This window comes from Primulina tabacum, chromosome 7 (assembly GCF_025594145.1).
Source record: "Primulina tabacum isolate GXHZ01 chromosome 7, ASM2559414v2, whole genome shotgun sequence".
NCBI lineage: Eukaryota > Viridiplantae > Streptophyta > Magnoliopsida > Lamiales > Gesneriaceae > Primulina > Primulina tabacum.
The window spans coordinates 22,431,182-22,452,159 of record NC_134556.1 but is presented as its reverse complement, the minus strand read 5'-3'; positions in this window follow the sequence as shown (position 1 = coordinate 22,452,159).

Sequence of the window (20,978 nt, the reverse complement as noted above, 5' to 3'; positions counted from 1 at the left end):
AAGCTAGGTCTCTACGGTCCTGAGAGGGTGCACAAGGCTCTGAGTCAGGGGCTGGCGCGGTGGTTAGAGTCCTAGGCGAGGTCGAAGAGTCCTAGCACAATAAGGCTTCTCGGCCGAGTGCTTGCTGCTCGTGTAGGAGGCTTCGGTTGGGCTAGGGTCAATTACTAGGAGTCCAGAGGGTTCATGAGGGTCCAGGGGAGGTCTGGTCCAAAGATGGTTCAGGGTGGTTCGAGCATGGTTCGATGGAAACGCAAGATGGCTTATGGGTTTACCTTAAGGGTTCGAGAATAGGGTTTTCTTGGCTAGAGTTTGAAACGTGGTTCCACGGGGGTCGAATCATGGTTCATGAGGGCTAATTAAATATAAAAAGTATATATTTTAAATCTGGGAATTTTATATTAAAGCTTGATTTAATTCGGGATTAAAATGCATTAATACGTTATAATTAAAGAATAATTAGAAACCATTGATTTAACCTAAATAAAAATATGCTAAAATAGTCAAAATCGTGAAATTTTACGTCTAGGGGTAAAACGGTAATTTTACACCTAGAAAATAGTAAATGTCAAGGCAGTGCTCTGAATGCTGTTTTATATGTTAAAATGGTTATTTCAAATGTTTATGGATTGTTATAATAAAATGTTGACGCGAAAAGATATGTTGCATGCTTGGTTTAAATGAAAAAATGATATTTATATTTATGTATTTTATAAAGTGATGGAAATATGAAATGTTGAAAGATGTGAAGTAATTGTGACTAATACGAATACGATGATATGTGAATTTGTAAGGCCAAGGCCTAGTTGACGGGTGAGAGTGTCGCTGATGTCCCTGCCGCCCAGTAATGTGGTTACATGTAGATGGATCCATCGCCCCCAATACGAATACGTAAGTCACAATTAACGATCTGAATTCAACGAAAATGAATACATATACGTTTATGTTGGATATGAATATGTATGTATTGAATATGAATATGTTGATGATGTTATGAATATGAATATGTTTATGTTGAAATGAAAAATGTTTATGCATGATTATGAAAATGTTATTTTACGTAAAAGTATATTCACTGTTACATGTGATCTGTATACGTATTATTTGTTATGAAGAATAAGGTGTGTTGAGTCTTTAGACTCACTAGGTGTGATCGATGCAGGTGAGCATGATATTAATGTTGAAGGAGGTCTTGATTGTTGATCTGTGTAAGGCCCGAGATTATATCATTTTAATCCGAGATTATTTAATTTACGAATTTTGGAATGATGAATTAGATTCCATGGTTTTTGTAATTAATTAGGATTGAAATCGAATTAAAAAGAGTTATTGAGGGCTGAATTGCAAATAGTGAATAATTCAGGGGCTAAAGTGATAATATTTGAATTTGAGTGGGACACCTGTCTTGCCATGCACTTTAACGTGTAAACCCATCCATCCAATTCAGATTTCCAGCAACTGAGAATTGAGAGAACCATAGCCTAAACCCTCAAGCTTATTCGTGGGTTAGAAATTTGTTTTTTCAAGTACCGACGATCTGATTTTTAATCCGAGCACAGTTCTGAGATCCTCTCGCCAAGAGCTACACAAGGACGTAAGTTTTATTGAGTTCTGTTATCATTTGAAATTATGATATTGGAGGAATTATTATTTGATCATTATATGGTGTTCTGGATATGTTAGACATCGTAGAATCGAAGTCAGATCGAAGAACAGATTGATTATGGAATTGTTATGATTTTCTGATTATATTAATTGGAAATTGAACATATTTGGATTATTGACTGATTCGGGATTGTATCGGATAGTGGTTATGATTTGTAATTGATATCTGTTGATATTGTATTGACGGGGATATCGGGATTGTGCCGTTATGCTGTTAATTTTGAATTAGATTCAGATTGATCGGATTTAGTATTGAATTGGGAATGGAATGTTGATATTACTATTCTAGATATGTCATTTCAGATTGACAGAGACAGTTCTTCAAACCGAGACTACGAACGAAAGGTATAAGTCGATGTTAACCGGGAGATTAACTTGAGTCAGATTGGACTCTAGTTTTCCTAAAACCACATACTTTATTTTATTACAATTGTTTGACATTGAGATGATTAATCTATTGATTTATAGAAAGTAGAGAATAATCGATAGCTATTGAGCGAGAGTCATTGACAGAAGGGCCAAACAGTGATAGAGTGGTCATTGGCCCATTGCACATTGTCAGAGGATAGCTTTGGCGGATATGTCAAGTCTGTGGCGGATATGCCAAGACACTGGATTATTGACTTATATCAATATTGCTTAGGGGGGGATCGACTCCTATCGCTGAGATTCGATATATGTGTTAATGTTTAGGAACCGGGATCCCTAGATTAGAGATGAGTCGAGTCGGAGATGACGAGTTAGAGAGTTTTATCTATATTCACTAATGTGTCATAAATTATGATTCATGTTCTTAATACATGATTTATGCTTTTGTATATGATTTTATGCATCGCATGTATACATTGCTTATTCTGGGATTTTATTCTCACCAGAGTTATCCGGCCGTTGTCGTGTTTGTATGTGTGCATGGCAACAGGTAGGGACAGGATCAGGGTCGAGGAGATGATGAGAGATCGTGATTAGAGTGGAGACTACGGACTTTGACGTTGCTGTAGATAGGATTCAGCACTTGACATTTAGTTGTTGAACCTTAGTTTGAGTTTGATGTTTGTTGTACAAGACTTGTACTTTTATACTGATATGTATATTAGATTGAATTACATTACGTTCAGCAAATTAAAAAAAATTAGACCCAGATTAATTAATTGATCCATTTATCCCAATGACGATTAAGAAGATGATTAGCGTCCGGGTCCCCACAACAGGTGGTATCAGAGCGATAGATCCTCTAGATTGAGATAGAAGCTAGTGAGCGGGGTAGATTGAGTTTTCTTTCCTGCTTGTGATTGCTCGCATGTATTACTGCTTTAATATATGTTTACCTGAATTAGCTGATTTGATTGGTAATGTGTATTAATTGAGAATGATTCATAACCAATCTTGATCAGCAGTAAGATGATCAGAGGAGGACTGAAACGTGTTTGTCGCATTTGGTTGCTAACCCTTTTGATAATCAAATTTGCCTCACCGACGAATCCCAGAACAGGGCAGTACTTCGAATCCTCCAATGGATGTGACAGCAACACCATTGGAAACATTGCTGAAGAGATTTCAGTCGTTCCATCCACCGACTCTGAAGGGTACTGAGACTTCAGTTGATTGCGAGAGTTGGCTAGATGACATTGAGATGCTGTTTGACTCATTGGATTATACAGATGAGCGGAGAGTGAAACTGATTGGGCACCAGTTGCATGACGTTGCAAAGAACTGGTGGATTACGACAAAGAGGGCTTTGGAGCATCGAGGTACGACTATTACCTGGAATGTCTTTAAAACTGAGTTTTATCAAAGATTCTTCCCAGTATCGTACTAGGAAAGACAAGGGGGCAGAATTTGCAAATCTGAGACAGGGTCAGCTGAACATTGAGGAGTATGTGGCCAAGTTCTCTACATTGTTGCGATTTGCTCCTCATGTGGCTGAGAATGAGGAAGCTATTGCTGATCAGTTTATTAATGGTCTGAATCCTGACATTTTTACATTGGTGAACACTTGACGACCGAACAACTTTGCTGATGCCTTGAATAGAGCAAGGGGAGCCGAAGCTGGTCTGATTAGACAGAAAGGAGCTTCGTATGTCGCACCAGCATCGAGACCACAACAACCATCCTCAGCTCAGTTTCCACAACTTCCTCCCTGATTTGAGAGTGGCAATGGCAGTGGAAGGAAAGATTAGTTGAAAGCTAGAGGGATACAGTTCAAGAGATCTGGAAGCAGTTCATCTAGTTCTAGTGGCTCGAGACAGACCGGTCAGGGCCAGAGTTATACAGGAGCTTATTGCAGCACTTGTGGAGGGAGACATTGCACAGAGCAGTGCCAAGGAGTGTTTGGCATTTGCCGTTTATGCAGACAGCAGGGACATTTTGCCAGAGTTTGTCCCCAGAGAGGTTCCCAAGGATTCCAGGGAGCAGAGTCATCGGGATCAGTGGCTCAGACAGGGAGACGACCATCAGCTGTTCACTCTTTTCAGCCAGCACCATCGAACCAGTCACAGCAGAGGCCAGGAGGAAGCCATACTGTTAGCCAGCCTCCTAGACAGCAGGCCAGAGTATTTGCCTTGACAGAGTTGCAGGCTCAGGACGCACCTGATGATGTTGTTGCAGGTAACTGTTTTATTTCTGGTTATCCTGCTTATGTATTGATTGATACTGGTGCATCACATACATTTATATCTGAGAGATTTGCATTGATGCATGCATTGCATGTTGAGTCCCTAGCAGCTGTAGTATCTGTCTCTTCTCCTTTGGGGACATGTTTGATATCAGTGACATCTGTTAGATCTTGTATACTGCGGTATGATGAGCATGAGATTGAGTTAGATTGCATTGTACTTGGGTTGTCTGATTTTGTTTGTATTATCGGTATCGATATGTTGACCAAGTACAGAGCTACCGTTGATTGTTTCCATAAGATTGTTAGATTCAGACCTGAGATGGCTGAGGAGTGGAAATTTTACGGTAAGGGTTCTTGATCTAGGATTCCTTTGATAACTGCTATGTCTATGACTTGATTATTGCAGAAAGGAGCGGAGGGATTCCTTGTCTATTCAGTTGATTTACTGCAATAGAGCCCATCATTGGCTGATTTGCCAGTGGTATGCGAGTTTGCAGATGTTTTCCCCGACGAGATTCCAGGATTGCCTCCGATTCGAGAAATAGATTTCAGCATTGAATTGATGCCAGGTACAGATCCGATTTCTAGAGCTCCGTACAGAATGTCACCAATTGAATTGAAAGAATTGAAAGAGCAGTTAGAAGACTTACTGGCCAAGGGTTACATCAGACCGAGTGTTTCTCCTTGGGGTGCTCTAGTGTTGTTTGTGAAGAAGAAAGACGGTTCAATGAGACTTTGCATTGACTATAGGCAACTGAACAAGGCTACGGTAAAGAATAAATATCCATTGCCTCGTATAGATGATTTGTTTGATCAGTTGCAGGGATCATCTGTTTATTCCAAGATCGATCCGAGATCTGGATATCATCAGCTGAGAGTCAGAGATTCTTATATCTCGAAGACAGCGTTTAGAACCAGGTATGGACATTATGAGTTTATTGTCATGCCTTTCGGTTTAACAAATGCTCCAGCTGTGTTTATGGGATTAATGAACCGTGTGTTTCAGAAATATCTTGATGATTTTGTGATTATATTCATCGATGATATTTTGATTTATTCGAAGAATATGATAGAACATGCTGAACATCTGAGAACTGTGTTGAAAATTTTGAGGGCTGAGAAATTGTATGTCAAACTGTCGAAATTTGAGTTTTGGCTGAGACAGGTTGTATTTCTTGGTCACATCATATCTGGTGATGGAATTTCAGTTGATCCTAGTAAGGTTGAGGCTGTGATCAGTTGGCCGAAGACCGACATCTGTACCAGAGATACGCAGCTTTATGGGTTTGGCAGGATATTATCGCCGATTAATTAAAGATTTCTCGAGTATTGCTAAACCTATTACGCAGTTAACTCATAAGAATGCTCCATTTGTCTGGTCTGAGGAGTGTGAGTCCAATTTTGTTGAGTTAAAGGAGAGATTGACCAGTGCTCCGGTGTTGACTATTCCATCAAGTACTGGTGATTTTGTTGTATATTGTGACGCTTCTCACAGAGGGTTGGGTTGTGTGTTGATGCAGCAAGGGCATGTCATTGCCTATGCTTCGAGACAGTTGAAGCTACATGAGACTCGCTATCCAATTCATGATCTTGAATTGGCGGCCATTGTCTTTGCATTGAAGATGTGGCGACATTACCTGTACGGTGAGAAATTCGAAATCTATTCTGATCATAAAAGCTTGAAATATCTGTTTTCACAGTCTGAATTGAATATGAGACAAAGAAGATGGCTTGATTTGCTGAAGGATTTCGATTGTGAAATCAAGTACTATCCGGGAAAGTCCAATGCAGCAGCTGATGCACTGAGTTGTAAGGTATGTTCTTTGTCCTTATCGACAATAGGTGTTTCAAATTTGATAGAAGATTGTTGTTTGTCTGGATTAGCATTTGAAACAGATTGTCAGCCTCTGAGATTGTATGCTATTCAAGTCGAACCAGAGCTGATTTTGAAAATTAAAGCGGCTCAGAAAGTTGATCAGAATGTATAGAACTCAATTGAGATGGTCAGATCAGGTCATTGATCAGAGTATCAGGTACGCGATAATGTAGTGTATATGAACAATCGTATTCTTGTGCCGAATGTTTCAGAATTGAGACAGCGGATACTGGCAGAAGCACACAGCAGTCGTTTTAGCATTCATCCTGGTGTCTGAAAGATGTACAATGATTTGAAAAGACAGTTTTGGTGGAAACAGATGAAGACTGATGTTGCAAAATTTGTTTCCAAGTGTCTGAATTGCCAACAGGTGAAAGCGGAAAGAAAGAAACCAGGAGGTCTACTGCATAGTTTATCGATTCCTGAATGGAAATGGGATCACATTTCCATGGACTTCGTGACGCAGTTACCATATTTCTTCAGAGGTTGTGATGCGATTGGGTCGTGATTGACAGATTGACCAAATCAGCATGCTTCATTCCGTATCTGATGACGTACAGATATGACCAAATGACAGAAATCTATGTCAGAGAAGTGATTAGATTGCACGGAGTGCCGAAGTCGATTGTATCAGACCGTGATCCTCGGTTTACTTCGCACTTTTGACAGAGTTTGCATCATGCTCTAGTTACGAAGTTACATCTGAGTATCGCATATCATCCACAGACCGACGGACAGTCAGAGCGGACTATCCAGACACTGGAAGATATGCTGAGAGCTGTAGTGCTTGATTTTAGCACTAGTTGGCAAGATGCATTGCCACTTTGTGAGTTTTCGTACAATAGCAGCTATCAGACGAGTATTGAGATGGCTCCGTTTGAAGCATTGTACGGTAAGAAGTGCAGATCCCCTCTGTATTGGGATGATATCTCTGAGGTACCTGAGTTTGGACCTGATATGTTTAGAGATATGACATAAAAAGTGAAGCTGATTCAGAAGAGAATGAAGACAGCTCAAGACAGACAAGCCAAATATGCCAATGTTCGACGTAGACCGTTGGTATTTGAGGCAGGAGACCGAGTATTTTTAAAGATTTCACCTTTCAGTGGAGTTGTCAGATTTGGCAAGAAAGGGAAGCTGTCTCCACGATATATTGGGCCGTACGAAATTCTCGAGAAGATAGGAGATCGTGCCTATCGACTCGCATTACCGCCTTCTCTATCTGGAATACATGATGTCTTTCATGTATCTATGCTGCGGAAGTATCTCCCTGATGATTCTCACATTATTCAGCCAGACGAGGCAGAACTTGATGAATCTCTGAGTTACATCGAGAAACCAATCCAGATTATTGATTGTAAAGAAAAACAACTCAGAACGAAGATTATTCCTCTTGTGAAAGTCCAGTGGACTCGTCATGGCATTGAGGAAGCTACTTGGGAGACTGAATCAGATATGAGACAGGAATTCCCAGAGTTATTTCACTGATGTGAGTCTTTTATTTTAGCTTCTATTATATCTTCTTATCTGATATGATTTGACTGCCTACGATTTCGAGGACGAAATCATGTCTCAGAGGGGGAGAATTGTAAGGCCCGAGATTATATCATTTTAATCCGAGATTATTTAATTTACGAATTTTGGAATGATGAATTAGATTCCACGGTTTTTGTAATTAATTAGGATTGAAATGGAATTAAAAAGAGTTATTGAGGGCTGAATTGCAAATAGTGAAGAATTCAATGGCTAAAGTTGTAATATTGGAATTTGAGTGGGACACATGTCTTTCCATGCACTTAAACGTGTAAACCCATCCATCCAATTCAGATTTCCAGCAACGAGAATTGAGAGAACCATAGCCTAAACCCTCAAGCTTCTTCGTGTGTTAGAAATTTGATTTTTCAAGTACCGGCGATCTGATTTTTAATCCGAGCACAATTCTGAGATCCTCTCGCCAATAGCTACACAAGTACGTAAGTTTCATTGAGTTCTGTTATCATTTGAAATTATGATATTGGAGGAATTATTATTTGATCATTATATGGTGTTCTGGATATGTTAGACATCGTAGAATCGAAGTCAGATCGAAGAACAGATTGATTATGGAATTGTTATGATTTTCTGATTATATTAATTGGAAATTGAACAAATTTGGATTATTGACTGATTCGGGATTGTATCGGATAGTGGTTATGATTTGTAATTGATATATGTTGATATTGTATTGACGGGGATATCGGGATTGTGCCGTTATGCTGTTAATTTTGAATTAGATTCAGATTGATCGGATTTAGTATTGAATTGGGAATGGAATGTTGATATTACTATTCTCGATATGTCATTTCAGATTGACAGAGACAGTTCTTCAAACCGAGACTACGAACGAAAGGTATAAGTCGATGTTAACCGGGAGATTAACTTGAGTCAGATTGGACTCTAGTTTCCCTAAAACCACATACTTTATTTTATTACAATTGTTTGACATTGAGATGATTAATCTATTGATTTATAGAAAGTAGAGAATAACCGATAGATATTGAGCGAGAGTCATTGACAGAAGGGCCAGACAATGATAGAGTGGTCATTGGCCCATTGCACATTGTCATAGGATAGCTTTGGCGGATATGCCAAGTCTTTGGCGGATATGCCAAGACACTAGATTATTGACATATATCAATATTGTTTAGGGGCGGATCGACTCCTATCGCTGAGATTCGATATATGTGTTAATGTTCAGGAACCGAGATCCCTAGATTAGAGATGAGTCGAGTCGGAGATGACGAGTTAGAGAGTTTTATCTATATTCACTATTGTGTCATAAATTATGATTCATGTTCTTAATACATGGTTTATGCTTTTGTATATGATTTTATGCATCGCATGTATACATTGCTTATACTGGGATTTTATTCTCACCGGAGTTATCCGGCTGTTGTCGTGTTTGTATGTGTGCATGGCAAAAGGTGGGACATGATCAGGGTCGAGGAGATGATGAGAGATCGTGATTAGAGTGGAGACTACGAACTTTGACGTTGCTGTAGATAGCACTTGACATTTAGTTGTTGAACCTTAGTTTGATGTTTGTTGTACAAGACTTGTACTTTTATACTGATATGTATATTAGATTGAATTACATTACGTTCCGCAAATTTAAAAAAAAAAATTATACCCAGATTAATTAATTGATCCATTTATCCCAATGACGATTAAGAAGATGATTAGCGTCCGGGTCCCCACAATCTGACAGGACTGAAGGTGCACATAACCCGAGGACCAGCGCTAGTTTTTCCGCACTAAACTTATGTTTATGATTTTAAGTCGATGTTAAAGATATTTTTACGACTTTTATTATGATTTTGAGTTGTTTTTGAGAGGTTGATAGATTTAGCTTTATTGTAGGTTAGGGTTTGAAAACGTTTGACGATTTAGTGTTCTAAAACTATTTCCTTTAATTTTCAAGTTAGTTGGATGTTTTATTTTTAAAACGGTGCAAAATATTTTATATGGATATATATGTATTTCGGCCGACTTCTTATGAGGGAAAAAAAAATTCTAGTATTTTTTAAGAAAACGAGTAGTGGACGTTTCAGTTGGTATTAGAGCAATGTTCCTGCAAAGGGTTGTGCCACCATTAGTGCCAGGAACCTCAGTCGTTAAGCCTCAAATTTGTAAGTTTATATGCTTTATATGATTTTTACGATGATACCTGCATGATTACATGAATTATATGTTTACGTCATATGTTTAGTATCTTTTAGAGAATATATATTTTATATGCTTAAATTGCTCATAACGGATTAGAATACGATGCATGATTAGAAAACTTAGATTTAAATGCATGTTGGTTACGTTAGAATTTGGAAAACGTTCAGATATTATGCCTCCTAGACGCGCACCTGTTCTAGAAGGGCAAGCCGAGAATGTTGAGGATCGTCATGTTAATGCACCCCTGCCTCCTAATGGGGATGCTGCTACGTGTGCACTGAGGGCATGTCACGTTTTTTTGAGCAGTTTCAGTAGGCTCTTAGGCGACATCACGATGTTTATGATCAGTTTTGGAGGCTAGCGCCGAAGGAATTTTCTGGCACCACAGACCCCTTTGCTGTTGAGGCTTGGATTCGTGCACTCGAGGTGCACTTTCGCTACTTGAATATGGGAGATGTTGACCATGTGAGATGTGCCGATTACATGTTTAGGAATGATGCTTCTTTATGGTGGGAAGGAGCTGAGCATTGTCTTGACATTGCTACTCTTACGTGGACTCGATTCAAGGAGATATTTTATGAGAAGTATTTTACTGCTGATGTCCGAGGGCGATTGAAGAGGGAATTTATGACTCTCAATCAGGGAGATACTTCTGTGGCTGAGTTTGTGAAGAAGTTTGATAGAGGTTGTCACCTTGTACCCTTTATTGCTAGGGAGGGTGCTGAGAAGATGAGGCACTTTCTAGATGGTCTACTACCTGCTGTACGTCGTGACGTGATGATGATGTGTCCCTTAGATTATGATGTTGCCACTTCCTATGCATTTCAAGTTGAGCAAGCATTCAAAGAGATTGATTTTGACGTGCAGCGGAAAAGACAGCAACACCAGCAAAATTCTCAACCGAATAAGAAGCCATACATGGGGCCTCCTAAACCTCAAGGGTAGCAAAAGCCCCAATGTAAAGGTCCGTATTTCGTATTCATAATTTTGCGGAATTATTAAAATTTTTTTCTAAATAAATAAATAACTTGCCTAATTTATAAAATAAACATGTAAATAATTTTAACTTTAAAATAACAGCGGAAGTCAACATTGTATTTCAAACAACAATTTAAAAATAATCCAACATGTTAAAATCGAGTTTGAAAGATAAAAGGTGCATAAATTAAATCATGAGGTCCTCGGGTTTACTACTGCTGTCCCAAGATCGCTCATTGGTCTCCGCCCGCGGTCTCGACCTCATCAATACCTTCAACAATCAAGTCTAGTGAGTCTAAAGACTTGACATGTATATATCGTGAATAACAAGTAAATATATCATAAAATCGCATGCAACGTAAAAATAAATTATCGTAAAGCGTACGGTGAAAATCGTATCATGAATAATTATAACTACGTGCATATCTGAAAATCATACGTAAAAGCTTTGCTCAATAGAGCTCTATCATAACATATCATAATTTTTCTTGTAGAGATAATGTTTTTAAGCAAGTGGCCCATAACATAACGTGAGCGCCTGATCAGACTAAACCACAGTATACTGGGCGGTAGAGATCAATCACAGCCCTTGGACTGGATGTCCGTATCCATACATAATCATAAACCTGTCGTAAGTCACCGGGCGTAGAGGTCCTCAGTTGCGCCTACCGACTTCCAAACCCATAAACGTAAGGTGGCCACAAGACATATAGCATATATCACAAAAATAAACATTTTATATTGTTATGCAAGTAATATAATTATAACCTTATTTTTACCGGATGAGTTGGATCGTTCCCATGCTTGCTGCGACTTACTACTAATATGTGACACATGCAATAAATCTTAACTTGACAAAATTTTAACAATAGAACCAAAAACGAGACGATTCGGACCAACAACTTGATTTTTAACCATAGCTTCGTACCAACCCGAACAACCATTAAACCGACGTTTAACCATGATTAAAAATACCCCAAATATACTGAAAAATATTCATCATAACTGTAAAACACGAAAATAGGTGAAAGGAATCCAAAAACATAAAACACTCTTTCGAGAGTCATTTTGGCACCTTTAACCGTAAATTCTCGTACGACCTCTAAACTTGACCAAATCACAAACGGCCAAAAACATGACTTTCCTAACTCATTTAGGTACGGTCCAGTCCAAGGCCATGGGCTAAAAGCCAACCAAGAACTCAAACCAACCTCAGAAACCGAACTCAAAGTTGCTGTCAAGAACCGAAATTACAGCAGCAACTATGGTGTTTGTTTTGATCAATTTATGAAACTAATGGCCCTTGGGGGTTGAACCACCAACCAGAGACTCTTACCAACATCCTAAGGCATGACTTGGACCATGGCTAAGAGCTAAAAGCCAATCACAAACCAAGCCACTACCTAAGACCCTCACAGCTCCCACCCAAGAGCACCCTTTTGGGGTGTAGTGTGATGTAATGAAATATTTGATTGTCTTGTGTCGTTCCAGTGGCCATTTAATCGACCGTGGCTCGATCTAGACATGATGGAGTGTTGTATGAACCATGGCTACAGGCTAGGATCCAACCATAATCCAATCCACACCCCAAAACCGAAACACACTCACACAGGAAATGGAAAAACCGAAATATGTTCTTGTGTTGTTGCTTAAAAGTTTTGAGGGAACCATGAACCAAAACTTGAAAGGACACCTTGGTCACGTCTTAGACATGTTAAGGGAGAGTTCTAACCATAGCTACAGCCCCTAGGACAGCCAGGATTCGAACAGCCCTTAAACAACTCAATGACAGAAAATCGTGACCCAATCTGTGGCTTGTGGGAAAACATTTGCTGTCATGCTTTTGTTTGAAAGGTTTGGACCCAAATCAGTGAAACAATAACTCCCTAACACACTCTAAAACATTCCTAGAAGCAGCCATGACGTCCTGGAATCAAGCAACTCCCTGTAACAATATAAACATGTAAAACCGTGAAGCACAAAGCAAAAGAGCCAAGAAGGCTGTACAGAATTTATTTGAATGTCGCTGTCAAAATTTCGAGTTGCTGCTTGAATTATGAATATATCATGCTTTAAAATATTTATAGGACTTGATTGAAGAGAAAAGGAACAACATATACATGCCTGGAATTGTTTTGACCAAAACAAATCAATACGACGAATACGAGCGGCGGAACGGAGTTGGATTCCTCTTCTTATTTCTGCTGCTGTTCACGAATTTTATCAGCTGGTTTCTTCGGATATTTTTGAGCATATGATGGTAGGAGATGTAGGTTATGAAGGTGAATGATATAATAGGTGTTAAAGGTGCCATAATATGCATTGAGGTGGGAGTTACAAGTAAAGGAGTTGAATGGTTTTGAATTGCTTCTCATTCCTTGCTGCCGTTAATTTTTGTTTCTTATTTTTCATGCTTTACACGTTGATCTGATAGGGAAATGAGTTGAGAAGAAATGGGGTGTAATATGGTATTTGAATTAATCATAATTGATGACTTAAAGGTGGAAAATGAATACACTATAGAAGCCATTTAGGAGTGACTTGAATGGGTTTACTCCACAATTGAATTTGTTTTAAAAGGGTTGACCAATTTCCTACTAATTTTACATGGTATTTTATGGTTTAAATCTTGCATTTTAATTGTTTAAGGTTTTAAATGCCCATTATACATTTTAATGAATTTACACATTAATTTATAATAAACTCTTGCATGGCATTATATGGTTTAAAATTTAAGTATTTAAATATTATGTTTAATTTCTTGAATATATTATTACTAGATTAATTCATCCTCATTTGTTTACACATTTTAATTTAAGCTTTAATTATATATTAACATAAAGAACTTTATTTAATAATTTAGCTCTTAATTAATTTAAATAAATCCTAAAACATTCTATTTCTTTAAATTAAATTATTCCTTGACTTAAAATAAATTTAGGAATATTTTCTTATTATTAATCTTATCTTTAATCTCCAAACTCCGGCCCGGCCTCGCGTATTTATCCTGAAAAGATAAAACTAAACATCTACTTTTAAAACAATTAAAACACCTCATATATTCATAAAAATTCATTTTTAATTTAAATAGTAGCAATTATGCATGACTTATACGTAACATGATTTTCGGGTTCTACAACTCTCCCCCCTTAAAAGAATTTCGTCCCCGAAATTAAAACTTACCGAATAACTCGAGATAACGACTCTTCATCTCTGGCTCAGATTCCCACGTAGCTTCCTCCTCCGAATGATTGAGCCATTTGACTTTCACTAGCTTGACCATTTTGTTCCGAAGCTTTTTCTCCTGTCTGTCTAAAATTTGTACTGGTCTTTCCTCATAAGACAAGTTCGGAGTGAGCTGCAACGGTTCAAAGTTCAGGACATGCGATGGATTCGCCATATACTTCCTCAACATATAGACATGAAACACGTTGTGTACTCCGGCCAGATTCGGCGGAAGAGCAACACGATAAGCTAATGTCCCAACTCTGTCGAGGATCTCAAATGGTCCAATGAATCTCGGACTGAGCTTTTCTTTCTTTCCGAACCGCATGACACCTTTCATCGGTGCTATCTTCACGAAAACATGGTCACCAACAGCGAACTCTAAATCTTTCCTTCTGTGATCCGCATAACTCTTCTGTCTACTCTGAGCAGTCCTCATCCTATCACGGATCTTGACTACTACATCAGCAGCCTACTGCACAATCTCCGGACCCAATTCTGCTCTCTCCCCTACTTCATCACAATGAATAGGCGATCTACACTTATGACCGTACAGTGCTTCATATGGAGCCATACCTATAGACGACTGAAAACTGTTGTTATAGGTAAAATCCACCAACGGTAACTTTGATTCCCAACTCCCGGAGAAATCAAGAACACATGCACGGAGAAGATCCTCCAAAATCTGGATAACTCTCTCGGACTGACCATCTGTCTGTGGGTGAAAAGCCGTACTAAACAACAACTTCGTACCCATAGCTGAATGTAGACTCTTCCAAAATGATGAAGTGAGTCTAGGATCTCGGTCAGACACTATAGAAACGGGAATACCATGGAGTCTAACGATCTCCCGGATATATAACTCTGCATACTGGATCATGGAGAAAGTCGTCTTAATAGGCAAGAAATGAGCTGATTTCGTAAGACGATCGACAATCACCCATATAGCATTTGACCCTTTGACTGACTTCGGCATACCGACAACGAAGTCCATGGTGACATTTTCCCACTTCCATTCGGGAATAGGAAGAGGCTTGAGCATGCCTGCTGGTCTCTGATGCTCTGCTTTCACTAGTTGACATGTCAGACACTCGGACACAAAACGTCTGATATCCCTCTTCATTCCTGGCCACCAATATAATAACTGCAGGTCTTTGTACATCTTCGTACTCCCAGATGAATAGAGTACGACGACATATGAGCCTCAGATAAGATATCCTCTCGAATAGAATCGCCGCTAGGAACCCACATTTTGTCTCGATATCTGACAATACCGTCTCTAACTGTGTACAAGATACTGCCCTTGGCTTCATCTCTCTGTCTCCACTTAGCCAATTGCTCGTCTGCTAACTGCCCACTGCGAATACGGTCTAGAAGAGAAGACTGGATCGTCAAAGTAGATAGACGAGGAACTCTACCTCGAGGATATGTCTCTAGATCAAACCTCTGCATCTCAAACTGAAGAGGTCTCGAAACCACCAAATGACCCATCCCTGCGACTTTCCTGCTCAACGCGTCCGCAACTCCATTAGCTTTGTCAGGATGATAGCTAATATCACAGTCATAGTCCTTCACTAGCTCCAACCAACGCCTCTGTCACATATTCAACTCTTTCTGTGTAAAGAAGTATTTGAGACTTTTGTGGTCGGTAAAGATCTGGCACTTCTCTCCGTACAAATAATGTCTCCAAATCTTCAATGCAAATACTACGGCTGCCAACTCTAGATCATGGGTAGGATAATTCTTCTTATGAATCTTCAACTGACGAGAAGCATATGCTATCACCTTCCCATGCTGCATCAATACTGCGCCTAATCCAAGTTTCGAAGCATCAGTATACAGAACAAAATCTCCGGGTCCTGAAGGCATGGCCAACACTGGTGCTGAAATAAGAGCTTGCTTCAATGTATCGAAGCTCTTCTGACATTCCTCGCTCCACACATACTTAACATTCTTCTTCGTCAATGATGTGAGTGGAACTGCGATGGAGGAGAATCCCCGAATAAACTTCTGATAGTATCCTGCTAGCCCAAGGAAACTACGGATATCTGATGCATTTTGCGGCACAACCCAATCTCTGACTGCTGCAACTTTCGCCGGGTCTACCTCGATCCACTGCTAGAAACGACGTGGCCTAAGAACGCCACTTTCTCTAGCCAGAACTCGCACTTGCTGAACTTCGCGAATAGCTTATGCTTTTGTAAGGTCTGCAATACTGTGGTCAGATGTCCACTGTGATCCTCTTGATTCTTTGAGTAGATGAGAATATCATCTATGAATACTATCACGAACTGATCAAGATATGGCTGAAATACGCAATTCATGAGATCCATGAAGATCGCTGGCGCATTCGTCAAACCGAACGGCATCACAAGGAACTCGAAGTGGCCATAACAAGTCCTGAAAGCAGTCTTGAGAACATTGGCGTCTTTCACTCTCAGCTGATGATAACCAGAACGCAGATCAATCTTGGAGAATACTGAAGCTCCCTGCAACTGATCAAATAAATCTTCAATCCTCGGGAGTGGGTATTTGTTCTTCACTGTAACTCTGTTCAACTCCCGGTAATCAATGCAGAGCCTCATCGAACCATCCTTTTTCTTCACAAATAAGAACGGTGCGCCCCATGGCGAAAAGCTCGGGCGAATGAACTCCTTGTCAAGAAGTTCCTGAATCTGCTTCTTGAGTTCTGCCATCTCCATCGGTGCTAATCGATACGGTGCTTTGGAGATCGGCGTAGTACCGAGCATAAGCTCAATAGAAAATTCCACCTCTCGCACAGGTGGTAAACCAGAGACGTCATCAGGAAAAACGTCTAGAAAGTCCCGGACAATAGGAACATCGAATGCTGACTGTTTGGGCGTCTCGGGAACAGATACCAGAGTAGCTAAAAATGCTCGGCACCCTCGATGCATGAGTTTCCTAACCTGGAAATAAGGTATTATAGGCGGTAAATTAAAATACCTGTCTGGTTCGAATAAGAATTGTTCCATCCCAGGCGGTCGGACTAGAACAGATCTCTACTGGAAATCAATCAAACTATGTTCCTCAATAGCCAGTCCATCCCCAGAATTATATCAAATTTTGGCATCGGCAGAACGATAAGATTCGCATACACAAGATTACCATGAAGTTCAAGGTCTATATCTTGGATCACATTAGTAGCTGTCATCTCTTCTCCAGAAGGCAATGCTACTGAATACGCTATGTCTAGCCCAATTGTCTTGATCTTGAGAGAATTTGCAAAGGTTTCTGAAATGAACGAATGAGTAGCCCCTGAATCTATCAAGGCTTCCGTAGCTGAACCGGCTATAAAGATTCTCTCTGAAAGATTGGAATATTATGCTAAACCCAATAGTTTTACAAGAACTATGCTTATAGACATGCAAAGGTCAAAGTTCTTCTAACCTAAATTCCCGTAGCTAACACTGATTAGATCATGCAATCCTATCATAAATTCTAAGTTCAAAATCTTAACCCAAAACATTAAACTTCAAATACAACTTAAGGATTTAGGATACCTGTCATGAGCATCGTCTCCGGGTTAGTCTCCGCAGCATGGAAAAACTCTGCCTTGGGTGGGCAGATTCTTCTGAGGGGAATTCTTCAATATGTGGTCAGTACTACCACATTTGTAACACTTTCCCGAACCATACATACAAGTCCCAGCATGACGACGTGAGCACTTGGCACAGACTGGATACTCCACTGTCCTCGGGACTGCTCGTCCCTGCTGTTGCTGTTGTGGTCCTCTGTTCCTGGGTGGACCGTGGAAAGGTCTCTTATTCTGATGCTGCTGCTGAGGAGGGCGGTGTGGTGCCTGAAATGGTCGTTTACCCTGACGATCACGCTCAATATCACGCTAGTCTTGCTCTGCCGCTAGAGCTCTGGAAACAGCAACATCATAGGTAGTTGGGCCAGCCACCCTAACATCACGGCGTAAGATCGGCCGCAGACCATTCAGAAAATGCCTCAATTTGGCTCCAGCATCATTAGCAATTAGGGGTACAAAATGACATCCCCTCTCGAACTTACGGATGAACTCCGTAACAGTCAAGTCTCCCTGCCTCAGGGTCATGAACTCCGTGGTCAACCTCGAACGCACCTCTTCAGTAAAATATTTAGAGTAGAATACCTCGGTGAAGCGCGCCCAGCTCAAAGTAGTCAAATCCAAAGCCACTGATGCTCCTTCCCACCATAGGCGAGCGTCTCCTCCAAACAGATATGTAGCACATCGAACCATATCTCCATCTTCAAGCCCCATAAACTCGAAAATAACCTCAAGGGACTTAATCCAGCCCTCGGCAGCCATAGGATCGGACGTCTCTAAGAACTCCTTTGGTCGCATCTTCATGAACCGCTCATAGATAGCCTCCGGTCCCGTCTGTCTGGCTCCCACTGCATTGTTTCCCGCAAACTGTGCGAAGAACTGAGCCATCCCAGCTAGCATATGGGCATTCATGTCTGGTGTAGGGGGTGGTGGTAAATCTCTCTCCTCGTTCTCCCCTTGTCTCTGATCCTCACCGTCCTCATGACGGCGCTCATCATCACCTCTCGGGCATCCAACACGGCGTCTAGGAGGCATGCTGTTCCATAATTATAACCCATACGTAACCAACATGCATAATTCCACTATTTCTTTAAATTTAAATAAATAATGCATAATCGTAATCTTGACATAAAATCTTTCATGCAATCATGATGTAAGAATTATTTCAGGCTTTAAAATAAATGCGTAATCGTAAAACTTACAGACCGAAGACGTGACTTCATGAGCTTCTCGAGAGCAGTAGTAGTACAACCCTTTACAAGATCATAGGCTCTGATACCAACTGTAAAGGCCCGTATTTCGTATTCATAATTTTGCGGAATTATTAAAATTTTTCTAAATAAATAAATAACTTGCCCAATTTATAAAATAAACATGTAAATAATTTTAACTTTAAAATAACAGCGGAAGTCAACATTGTATTTCAAACAACAATTTAAAAATAATCCAACATGTTAAAATCGAGTTTGAATGATAAAAGGTGCATAAATTAAATCATGAGGTCCTCGGGTTTACTACTGCTGTCCCAAGATCGCTCACTGGTCTCCGCCCGCGGTCTCGACCTCATTAATACCTTCAACAATTAAGTCTAGTGAGTCTAAAGACTCGACATGTATATATCATGAATAACAAGTAAATATATCATAAAATCGCATGCAACGTAAAAATAAAGTATCGTAAAGCGTACGGTGAAAATCGTATCATGAATAATTATAACTACGTGCATATCTGAAAATCATACGTAAAAGCTTTGCTCAATAGAGCTCTGTCATAACATATCATAATTTTTCTTGTAGAGATAATGTTTCTAAGCAAGTGGCCCATAACATAACGTGAGCGCCTGATCAGACTAAATCACAGTATACTGGGAGGTAGAGATCAATCACAGCCCTTGGACTGGATGTCCGTACCCATACATAATCATAAACCGGTCATAAGTCACCGGGCGGAGAGGTCCTCGGTTGCGTCTACCGACTTCCAAACCCATAAACGTAAGGTGGCCAAAAGACATATAGCATATATCTCAAAAATAAACATTTTATATTGTTATGCAGGTAATATAATTATAACCTTATTTTTACCGGATGAGTTGGATCATTCACAGGCTTGCTGCGACTTACTACTAATATGTGACACATGCAATAAATCTTAACTTGACAAAATTTTAACAATAGAACCAAAAACGATATGATTCGGACCAACAACTTGATTTTTAACCATGGCTTTGTACCAACCCGAACCAACATTAAACCGACGTTTAACCATGATTAAAAATACCCCAAACATACGGAAAAATATGCATCATAACTGTAAAACACGAAAATAGGTGAAAGGAATCCAAAAACATAAAACACTCTTTCGAGAGTCATTTTGGCACCTTTCACCGTAAATTCTCGTACGACCTCTAAACTCGACCAAATCACAAACGACCAAAAACATGACTTTCCTAACTCATTGAGGTACGGTCCAGTCCAAGGCCATGAACTAAAAGCCAACCAAGAACTCAAACCAACCTCAGAAACCGAACTCAAAGTTGCTGTCAAGAACCGAAATTACAGCAGCAACTATGGTGTTTTTTTTTATCAAGTTATGAAACTAATGGCCCTTGGGGCTTGAACCACCAACCAAAGACTCTTACCAACATCCTAAGGCATGACTTGGACCATGGCTAAGAGCTAAAAGCCAATCACAAACCAAGCCACTACCTAAGACCCTCACAGCTCCCACCCGGGAGCACCCTTTTGGGGTGTAGTGTGATGTAATGAAATATTTGATTGTCTTGTGTCGTTCCAGTGGCCATTTAATCAACCGTGGCTCGATCTAGACATGATGGAGTGTTGTATGAACCATAGCTACAGGCTAGGAGCCAACCATAATCCAATCCACACCCCAAAACCGAAACACACTCACACAGGAAATGGCAAAACCGAAATATGTTCTTGTGTTGTTGCTTAAAGGTTTTGAGGGAACCATGAGCCAAAACTTGAAAGGAAACCTTGGTCATGTCTTAGACATGTTAAGGGAGAGTTCTAACCATAGCAACAGCTCCTAGGACAGCCAGGATTCGAACAGCCCTTAAACAACTCAATGACAGAAAATCGTGACCCAATCTGTGGCTTGTGGGAATACATTTGCTGTCATGCTTTTGTTTGAAAGGTTTGGACCCAAATCAGTGAAACAATAACTCCCGAACACACTCTAAAACATTCCTAGAAGCAGCCATGACGGCCTGGAATCGAGCAACTCCCTGTAACAATATAAACATGTAAAACCGTGAAGCACAAAGCAAAAGAGCCAAGAAGGCTGTATAGAATTTATTTGAATGTCGCTGTCAAAATTTCGAGTTGCTGCTTGAATTATGAATATAT